The sequence below is a fragment of the Falco punctatus genome (genome assembly GCF_963210335.1).
Source record: "Falco punctatus genome assembly, chromosome: 12".
Taxonomy (NCBI): Eukaryota; Metazoa; Chordata; class Aves; order Falconiformes; family Falconidae; genus Falco; species Falco punctatus.
The window spans coordinates 17,881,769-17,893,363 of record NC_137592.1 but is presented as its reverse complement, the minus strand read 5'-3'; the positions used below and the strand labels follow the sequence as shown (position 1 = coordinate 17,893,363).

General features: G+C 38.5%; 1 protein-coding gene across 1 annotated transcript in view; it reads left to right on the top strand.

The window, feature by feature from the left end:
* SOCS5 (suppressor of cytokine signaling 5) overlaps positions 1 to 11,595 on the top strand; it is a 92,836-nt gene that overhangs the window by 4,775 nt on the left and 76,466 nt on the right. The gene's annotated exons all lie outside the window — the stretch shown is intronic.

Here is an 11,595-nt window from a genome sequence, read left to right as displayed (position 1 = left end):
CCCCATTTGGCAATCCCTTATGCTTTTGCAACTTTCTTTCAACTGTAACCGAAAAACTGTCAATGGGAATTTCCCTATGAATAGATACTCTGGTTTAGGTTTCCTTTTGTTCTTATATCTATTACTGAGACAACTGCGTGACTAATGGAGATTGAACAATCACTGTTCTATGTGTTAGTGGGAGAAAATAAAGAATACTGGGGATATAATTATTCTCTTTGCTCTTAGCTCCTGCCATGCTGTGGTTGCACTGGAAGCAGTCCTCTAAAGGGGGTTGTCTGACATTTCCTGTTACCCTTAACTATCCATTATTGGGCATCTGTCACCAAAGTTCCTTGTTCCAAATGCGTTCACATCCTGCAGCTGCTAAAATGGTAATTCTTTTCAGCATTTTATATTTACTAAGAAGCTTTGTCAGGATAGTGGAATGAGCTGCGTCTCCCCAAAGAAGTGAGCAGTGCTGCTGCTGTTCTTCTTAAAAGTTTCAGTTACCTTAACAATTGAATGGAGGTATGTGGGCTTAGGTAGCTGGTGATAGCTGGCAACCTCCAAAATTATTTCCACGTGGTGGTGGCCATTTTTTTCCAAACACATCAAAGAATTTTAACATTAATGTACATCTCTATGGCACTTCCTTTATAGGGATGAAAAGAAAATGTCTATAATTGGCTTCAAGTTTTGCAGCCAGTGCTTGTCAGCAGTGTGTGTGGCGTTTTCAGGTGGCAGATTCTCTGATACTCTGAACTTTTCACCCTTCATGGGTGTGTTCTGTAAGATTGATTATTTTTTTTTCTATTCTGTGAATAAAACTTCTTTTCTTGTCTTCCTAAAACTTGCCAGTATCTCGATTTCAAAAGCATGACTGTAATTCTTGAATACATGGTATGAATTGAATATTTATTGCACTCTGTAAACAGTGGCACTGAATGAACTCTTACCTCATTTTGTAACTGATTTTAAGAACAACAGGGATTTAAATAATATGATCCATTGTTCATAATTACTTTGTGAATAGAGCTGTCGTGCACCTGTATCTTATTACTGGGCAGCTGCTTTTGCATGTCAGAATGTATTTTTGTTGGAAAAGGAGGACATGTTTTGTTTGGATGTTTTTTTGAATGTTGTTTTTTTTTTTTTTAATAGTGGATACAAACAGCGGTTTGTTGTTCTGGTGGTTTGTACATGCTTGGGATCTTCCATCTGTAGCTCTCAAACCTTCTTAGCCTTGTGAGGGGTTCAGTTTCTGAGATCTGTAAAATTTGCTGATATAACAGCCAACTTCCAGAAAAGCCCATTTTCGGAACATTGTTTTGGACACCCGTTGCTTTAAATTTAGATCATAAGCCCTATCCTGCACCTCTGAGATGCACCACAGTTCAAGGCAATCTTGGCAAAGAAGCACTTAAGGTTAGCTTTGAAACTAACATACAATCCTAAGATACAAAACTAACATAAAATACAGTTTCAGTATAATGAAGTTGTCATATAAAAGCATTTTTGTTGATACCAAAAATATTTTGTTAGCAATGGATGCCTTTCCTGAGACATTATGCAGTGGAAAACAAAATCTGTAATGGAAAGTTGCCATTTTTGTTTTGTGTACTGCAAACACATTAATGTTCCCAGATGATCAGATTGTCCTCTAAATCACAGTTTACGTAAGAGATTTGTGTTGCCAGATTTAGTAGGATTAGAATTTTCTTCAGTACTGCTGGATTCTTATACTGGCTTCACTGTTTCTGCATGTTCATTGGCCAGAGCTATTACTGAGCTAAGTGTGAGCAACATTTCAACGTAGATTATTGAAAGAACAGATTAGTTATAAAAATGTTACTGTGCCTGTAACAGCCAGTCAGATGAAAATCGAGCAGGAACTGTCGAAGGGTCCTTGTTCTGTCATGGTGTTCTCACATTCTTCTCCATGTTGGTTTTTTTGTGATTTTTTGTTTGCGTTTTTTTTTTTTTTTTAAACCCTGTTCTTCCTGCTGTAGAAGCTGATGAAAGGAACATCCAGGATAGTCATTTAGCAATACTGTCCCAAAGCATTAGGACTACTTTAATTGTTTACTTATAGAAATGTGGTGGGTTTTTTTCCCTTCTTAGGTTTATTCTGTTTATTCATCATCAGAAGGATAACAAGAAAGACTTTGTCTTATATACAGAGATGTCACTGATCACCTTGCATTCAATTTTTCTTGAGAATGGCCAAACTTATACCAAAATCTCTTATTTAGCAAAGTAAGAGATATACAGTTTTCGGATGGTAAGTCTGTTGCACCTATGTATCACCCTATATAATCAGCCCACCCCTCTGCAGTGCCTCAGATTGCACAAATATTCCAGTTCTGTACAAACAGAGCGTCGCTGTGCCCAGAGACGCTTAGACCAGGTCACTCTGCTGATCTCACAGTCATAAATTCTGGGCAAGAATGACAGGTGCCTTTTGTATTATCAGTGGACGTAAGAGGTATATGCAAGAATTAAAGAACAACAGATTGAATTAAGCAGCTGCATGAAGTAGTGCAGCGAACTGTGTTGCTATATTTCCCTAAAACAAAGCTGTAAGTTTCCCAGACACAGAAAGAATCCCCAGCATGACAGATTCATTATTCACTGAAAGACGGTAAGCCAAGAGCAGGAGCTGTGGCTATTAGCATCTGGTATGGCAAAATTTAGTTTGTGATAGGGCCTCTACACTGCAAATAAGATTCTGGGGCTAATAAAGACTTACAAAACCCCCTCAGACAAGTCATTGGTTTCCCTGGATTGAAACTGGGCTTCCTGATCTCCTGTAAGTATATATGGCCTAAAGATGGGCCCCTTTCTGTCATTCGCTTTGAACCTTGGAGAATCCAACAGTGGTTTTTGGGATGTTGCTGCCCAGTCACTGACTTACTGGCTGCTTTAACAGAACTATCTGCTCAGTGGGCACATGGGGTCATGCAGGGATCTGTTTCACTTACGTTATTGTACCACATCACTGGACTGGTTTAAGAAAAAAAAAATGTTGCAGGGTGCTAAATGGAATCCTGGTGGCAGGAGAGCTCACACTGAATATCACGAGGGAATGAACACATGGCTGCATCACAGCTGAGGTTTGCTATTAAGCAAAAATATTTTCGCTCTCCCCGTCAGCAAACTGGTTGGATAATCTGATAAGGCATGGTGACAGCCCTTACAAATAACAGAGCCAAATGTTTCTTCTAGTGAGGATTACAAATGTGCTTCATGTGAAGACCAATTGGTTTTGAACTGCTTATCTTCCTTCCAGACTTGTGCTTTTATGGAAGAAAAAGTTACCATCTGAAATTCATCAGAAGCTGATTTTTTCATGAACTTTTATGGGTGGGGGCCATAGTTTACTTCACAGAACGTGCATGAGGCACACATGTGTTTGTCATGTCTGGCAAATGCCTGCAGAATGCCTGAGTTCTCTGTTGACCAGGAGCGCTTATTTCATCCACTTCAGAGCAACAGGAACAGATGTGTTAAAGAGACCTCAAAGAATTTGTTTGTAATCTTGCCAAGAAACTGAAGGAAGAGCTGAGTGGAGTATTCTCCATGTGGGTATTGCTGGTAAAGATTACTTTCTTACATGGTTCATGAAGACACTTACGATGCTTATTTTTTTGCCTTGTTGCCATCATTTACGATAAATAAGCAAGTAAATTTTTTAGGCACCGTTGAATTGATGGCCAAATAACCACCTAATTAAGCAGACATTTCCAGATGGGCTTTCTAGTAGAAAACCTCTAGAAACTACTTCTCCTTTGTGTCTGTGTCTCTCTGTCTCTGCACTGAATTTAGCAATGTTGGCGATTCATTAAGCATAAGCACTTCCAGCAAATGCACTTACTATATGCTTGTTTTCCAAATGGTATAGGGAAAACAAATGTTGAGGTGGTTTTTTTTTTTTCTGCCTTGTCATGGTTATGATGACTAAATATTAGTACTGTTAACTGTTTCAGGTAATGTGCAAACACACAGAACTCACAGTTGCCATTTTCTACCAGTTAATGGGTCTCATCGTAGGCATCTTAAATATATCATTATCAGTCGAGTCTTCAGGAAATCATTCCCTGTTGTTAATCTTGTTACTCCTTTTGCTGCTTCCATAGAAGATAAAGATTTTAAGTTTGTACAGCTCCCAGATTGTGTCATGGACATTTACTATTCTGATGCATTTACTACTCTTCAGTAACACATCAGTGCAACTGAGACCACATGTGACAAAAGGCATGGCTCTCAGAGTTGGCATCAAGCCCAGTCCAACTTCCGTCTCTTATTGATTCAAATATTTAAATGCTAATTGGATTAAGCAAAGACTTTACTCTGGCGTCTTAAATCTCTGTCTTTCTATGGAAGGCTTTTGAAGAAATGATGACATGACATTTCAGTGATGAACAGCTTCCTTTTACGGCTTCCAAAATCATTGTTTCCTGAAGGATGGGAAGTAAGCAAAAGTGATATAAGGGAAGAGTTATTCTACTGATTTTCAGACCTATTTGTTTGGTTTTCAGGTAGTCTCTACTTATTAGGGTTTCACAGAAATCTTTAAAAGGTTAGGAGAATGGCGATAACAATTGATCTGTTAAGATTTTGTTGGTAATATTCACCCCTATTTCTTTCTGTTTTATCCAGTTTTCTTATCATATCTACCTCTCTGCACGTGGCTAACATATAAGCATACACTCCTGCTGAACTTTGAGTAAGTGCAGCATTGATAGTTGCACTGAGATAAAAACAGACAGCCAGGTATTATGGTACATGAAGAAAAGAAACCCATGAAGAAATGACTGTCACGTACATTCATTATAAAAGAGAAAACATTTAAAATTATTTATATTAGCTAAATTAAAAACAGATGATCATGCAAATATTAAGGATATACACTAGCTTGCAATCTCCATGTCTTTTTATTCTATAAAAGATTTCTGAAGATTGGGGTGTTTGTTTTTTCAGAAACAGCTGGAGGCCAGGGACAGGTTTTTTTAAGGGTGAAGTTTATTTAAGCAAATAAAAAGTTTTAAATCCTTTCCGATACAAGACTGCATGTGGCAAGGTCATGAAGATTGTTTGGAGGTGAATATATAGGCTAGCCAGGTTTTGACAAGTGTGCTTGTCACACGCTAGCTGTGAAATGCAATTTTATAAAGACTGCTCTACCATAAAGTGCCATATGCTCTGGCTTCATTCCTGCCTTTATATTTGAAATGAAAAATCAATGCTTGGATGGAGAGAGGAAGTTGTAGTACTGGCAACAGTAGAAGTGTGTGTAGCACAGGCGCATGCATCTGTCATTGGGCACTCAGTAAGTGTTAATTTTCTCTCATAATGCCACACAAGATAGATAAATAAGAACCATTCAGCTGATCTGTCCAAGGCTGCTGAGGAAGCTGATGTCAGGTTGGGGTTAGAATTCTTTCAAAAAAACTTTGGCATATGTAGATTGCTAGGAGATGTCTGGTCTCTGTGTGTCTTTTGTGTGTGTAATACTTTCAATACCTGTATGACCAGGGCAGACTAAGAGTTTGACACAAGAACCCCTTTAATGAATCAGTTTATTTGGAAAACAAACAAAGCATAGTTTTGGTACGTTGGTGTTTTTTTTTACCTTGAGGTCCATTCAAACAGTTTTCCATAACGTTTTTTGTATGAATATGTAATTTTCCCCACCAGCCCTTAATACTTCAGGCTATACAGCTGTCTTATTTGTGTAAACACTTTCTCCTTATAATTGTTCAACTTTCAGCGATGATTATAGTTAGGCAGGAAATGTGATAGTTATTGAACATTTCATACATAAAACTATCAGTTTAGCCAGTTCTTATCTGGACATCTATGGGTTAGACACATTATCCCAATTCTGCCAAAGATTAAGGCATATCCAGATTGTTGCAGGACAACATTTTCTCAATAAGATGGGTCAACGGGATTACAGTGCATTGAGGAACCCACAAGTAAATCCCAAAGTACATTTGCATGTGAAAAATGTTACATTTATAAAATTGATAAAACTAAGAATGCTGAAGAAAGAGCAAGTATTAAAATAAATCAATGATCTGATAAGAAAAAAACCCAAATATCTCTTAAGAGATAAATTTTTGATTCAAATTCATGTTAACGGGCAGATTTTGCCACACTTCTTGATGTAGAACAGTATCTTTTCCTCTAAGTATTGCTCCTACTTTGGTTCAGACGTGCAAATATTTAAAGGTAGGTAGGGACCTAATTCCATTTAATTGGTTTCTTTGAGAATGGATGCTCACATCAAGCTTCTATGAATAAGGCATAAAAAGTGGCATTTAGAACAACTGGCATTTTTTTAAATACCATTTTCTGATTTACTGTTACTGGCAGGTTTATTTCCAATAAAGCTTTAATAAAAATTAAGCTTGCCACTAGCAGGTAAATAGAGATACAACAGTAGCTGATCTTTTCCCTATGCAGAAGGACCTGGAAAGACTATTTGATTTTAGAGATCTAAAGAAACTGCATCATGTTACCTTGCTGGTTCTGTATTCCCTTCAAAAAGTGGCAAACAAGACTTCTGAGCTGGAATTTCCACTAGTGATAAATAAATTACCTTCAATGAGAGCAATGAGACAGCCTGCTAACTGATGATTGAGCATTTTCCATCTATTGCAGCAGCCTGATAGTGCAGTACTGACTTAGTATAATGTATACTTTGCATGGCATCGTTGCATGATATAGTATATCATTCAACCCTTTTCCAGTCTGTCCTAGGAAATAACTTTAGGTTAAGGAAAAGGATTACAAATATTTTTTGAGAGCTAAAAAAATACAGCTTTGTTCTCTTCTTTGAATTCTGCAGAAGGCCCCATAACATTTCTGTGTATTTGAGAGTCTTAATTTCAGGATGTAGAAGCATTCGTGTGGAGGAAATAGGCAGTTCAGGAGGTGAATGGCTCTCTGCAGCCACTTAGACATACTTCATTGTAGTCCACTTAACCAAATTTCTGCTATATATGACTTTTAGGAATAGGCACGTAATTCCCTTGCTGTTGTTCCAGTGGTCTATGAATTCCAAAGGGCAGCTTACCAGGCAGCAGTTTCTGAAGCCCTGTGGGGTGCTTGTCTTGCTATGCCAGCTGGGAATTTTAGCTTGCACCCTAATTTTGCCAGCCAGAAAGGATAGAGGACAGTGTAGAAGGAGATTACATCAGTCTGGTATCTGCTGGGAGGAATAGGGGGAATGCTGGCTGGGGAGACTTTCTTTTTTCTTTTTTGTATCAAAGCACCTTTTGGAAAGCAACCTATAGAATCCTTTGAAATGGGACAGAATCCTCAGGAACTGGATCCTCAAAGGTGTGTGGTCATCCAGCTGTTACTGAAATGTGGGTAGTGCCTGAGTGTCTTCGGGGATAGGGTGTTAATTTTGTCTTCTGTAGACTTTGTTAGTAGTCAGGATGAGTTGGTTTTGATTTCTTGTGGGGAGATGAGTAGATCATTTTACATTTCAGCTAGTAAAATGTTAACTGTGGTATTATGCTGTGAACAGTGAAAGAACACCTTGTCTGGTTTTTGTCGAGTAGCTGTGAATTCAATACTTTTATCCTTTAGCAAGAATTTTAGGAGACTGGAAGGTGCTAACAAGACATGAGAACAAAGCTGTGAAATAGCTGTTTCTCTTGTACAGATTCTCCAAACGTAACAGAAACACACTACATATGGTAATCAGTGTCTGGCAATTGTTTTTACTGTTAGTGCCGTCAAACTGTGATTTGGAATCCTTTTGCATTTAATTCTTAATCAGTATAAGAAAATTCTTCTTCGGATTTTGGATCTTCTTGCAAGACTGTAAGAATGATGCTGGTGGCTGTCCTGCTGTTTGTCAACACTGAGCAATACCATGCATATGTGTCCACAAAGTCATCTGTTCAATGTTCAGCCTTAGTTTAATGTCCTGAAATATTCTAAGTCTGGATAAAAGTTCATAGGAGTATCATTCTTAACTTCTGAGAACAGCTCTGAAGTGAACTGCTGTTTTTCAGTAGTCAATATTTAAACATGCTTCGGTTAATCAGAAAACCCACATATCACCCACTGTGTATTCCTTTCCTATAAGAATGATCTACCTTGTATCTGTAGAATGGAGTTCGTAGTTAAAGTCTGGCTGAAGTCATATTCCTCTTCTTGTGCATTTGATACCTAGCAACCTTTAAGCATTAAGGCTTTAACACAGCTTAGGTAGCTTCTCACTCAGACTGTTGCTTTTTGAGAATCTCATCGTTCAGGCCCCAACAACTCACATGCTTTTGCGCAGGAAAGCTGCAGTGCCCATCTCAAGGCTGAAGCTCCCGTTGCACATGAGCTGGCCTCGCAGTGAAGCACTGGAACACTGACGTCTCTTTTGTGGAGCTAACTGCAAGTGACTTCACCAAGGTCTTGGTATCTGGGTCATTAGCAAAATCAGCTTTGGGAGCTGGCTAAAAATCTCCCCTAAAATCTCTCAAGGGGAAACAACAGTGATACACTAGGACTCTGTAGCTGTTCCTGACTTTTTAATAGCAGGCATTATGATTAACCACCAGGAATTATTTCATTTCTACAACTGTGGGCACCCCAGTAGGTTTCAGAGCTTCAGTGACTGCAAGAGTAATCTGTTTCGTAAACTGCTCTTAAACTAGAAGAAAAGCGGGGTCTTGCAAGCCCTGTTTTTACTGCCATACTTGTGAAGTAACATTGAGATGGCCCTACTGCACTTCAGGTACATGCAATGAAATTCTAACATGAAATAACTATGAGCTTGTGTGCTAGAATTTCTTTAATGCTTTGGAAAGCCATAAGTGTAGTGCTATGAGTACTAGGCTGGCAACTCTAAAGCTCTGAGTACTTAAAAAGGTGTTGTCCTGACTATTAGTGCATATAAATGATTGTACACCACCTTACGTAATCTGATTAAAAATCGGTTAGACATCCAGGCCTATTAATAATACCTTACATACTAGTTACCATTACTATATTCTCTGTAGAATTGTCTGTCAGACTATTTGGGGGAATTTTTTTTGCTTTTTTTTTTTTTTTAATACTTAGCTGCTATTGCAGTTTAGATTACGTGACTGTTACGACAGTTCTGGGGTGCATTCAAAGAAGGCATTAGGGGCTCCCAGCCTTATTAGCATAAGCCAGTGAAGTACATGCCTCTCATTCTGCGGCTCAAGTGTGGTTGAACCCATTTGCTTCTCCCCTCCAGACTGGCCTTTGTCAGGCCAGAGTTACACCAGCATCCACCTATTTTAATCTGTGTAGGTTATACATGTACTTACAATCTTCTAAGGTCAGTATATGAATGCCTTTGCTTTTTCTTCAAGACATCTGTCAGCCAAAATAGAGAGATCATAGTTTACTATGTGATCTATTTCCAATGCATTATCAGCCTTGCTACCACAACTATAAAGCAACCTCCAATATCACGTATTCGCTGCAGTTCAGAGTACAGTAGGAATATAGTAGGGTCACTGGAATACACTTTATTATTTTTGGCTCTTTGGCTTGTGAGCCATTTTTCCAGTATATAGGGAGTATGCTCATTATTTGATAGCCTCAGCCCCTTCAGCAAAAACGACAGCTCCTCACTTGTGAGAATTTTTTTTTTCTATCCAGAAGGAGGCACTAGTCTGAAAGTTACAGGTGCCCCTGATCTGTTTACAAAACTAATCTGACGAATCTAGCAGATGACCAGCAGGGCTGTCAGCAGCTGCCAGTAAAATATGTACGCTTGGTGGTTAGATCTTAACTAAACAGATCACAGAATCTACCCCTCATACAGACCTTAGCTTCCTGCCAAGTCCCTCCCCACTGAGAAGTCTGAGCAATAGGAAAATATTTGCAGCGTGCCTGTGAAGCTATTTCAGTTCAGGGTGAGGTGCCAGCTCCTCAGTTAAGTACCTCTGACAGAGAACACCCTCCTGCCAATCTCTTTCTGTTTGTAGACGATGGAAAGTGTTGTGTGTGCAAGCTTTCAAGAAGTCTGCAAAATGCCGTCAGAAGATAGCATTTCTGTGGCATGAAACAGTCCTGCCATGAAAAAGCTGCAAATGACTATATAAACTATAATAAAAGCATATTATGTAAACCCTAATTCTGTAAAAAAAATAAATAAATAGTCATAATCTTTGTTACAGGTATAAACAAACCACAATCTATCATTGTCGCTGTTCCTGTTGTATGTAAAAGACCTTTGCCTCCCATGAGAAGGGAAAGGTATTCCCAGAACTTGAGATGGAGATGGAGTTTCATGTGGGTACCTTGCCGCTGCTCCCTGGAGGTCTCTCCACTTCCTCAGGCTGGGAGACACTGCAAAGCTATCTGCCAGTTTTTTTCGTGGCTCAAAGTTGGCACAGCACTGCCACCGTATCAAGACTTCAGTCCTAGCTGTGAATCTGTCCCTTTGAGTGGTTCACCACCGTAAGTGTCAGTTCTGAAAATGAGACTTGCCTCTTGCACCTTAACTAGTATTCCACAGATCTGGTTGTCTATATCCATCCAGTTACCTTGCAAGCTTGCATAGTGCAACCACTTTCTTCATAAGTATCAAAGCATACCTGCAAAAAGAAAGGGTGTAAGTGCTGAATGACTAGTAGGAGTGATCGTGGACAGAAAGGTGAAGTCTAAATAAAGTAAGGACTGAAAAGGCTTTCTGTGCCGAGTCTACAGGGCTGCCCATGGTCACAGCAGTAAAGGTGAAAATCAAAGCACTGTAAACACAGCTCTTGAGCTGTGGTTCTCAAGCCTCCATGTCTTCCTATTAATACCAGTAGGAAATTCAATACAGCATCTGAAATTCTGAATAGGTCATCAAGAAGTGAGACACACAAAGCATGGTAGTTGTAAATAGTGTACATGTAGAGGTGCTTTACAGCTGAGATGCTAAGAAGCCAAGAAATTCAGTTTCTACCATTTCAGGATAAAATTACTTTTAACATTGTGAAGGATGGATTACCCAGGAACAGTCATCCAGTTCATGAAGATAAAGTGACATTTTAAATGAAAATTTGGTTTTGACAAGCCTTTTTATTCCTATAGCTAGGAATTTAACCTGATTTTATTCAGCTAACAAAACACTACTTAAATATTCTGAATGTTTGTATTATATTTGAATTCCAATTTGCACCTAAATGTAGCATAACACTAATCAGGAATCAAAAAGAAATCAGCTCTAAGAAATATCAGATACCTTTTTCTAGCATCATAAAATAGAAGCATTTTAAGTCTGAATAAATATATGTTATGTTATGTTAAATAAGTGCTTGTGTATGTAGAGAGCGTGTCTTACTGATTAGCAGAAAGAAGACCCAATTTAATCTAGAGGCTACATACTGCTGCAAATTAACACTAGATTAGTGATGAATGAGAATCCAACTTTTTTCAGGAAGTAAAAAAATGGGAATAGAAAATGATAAACTATTTAAGTCAGGAATTTCCATTTTCCAAATTAAATCATAATTAAAACAGTGATTCAAAGTATTAATCGGTCTACTTTGAAGCACAGTTTATGCACGTCTGGATCACAAGTAGGATTTTTGGTAAGCAGGAAAGCAGGCAGATATGTTTTTGCACATTCCAAATTAT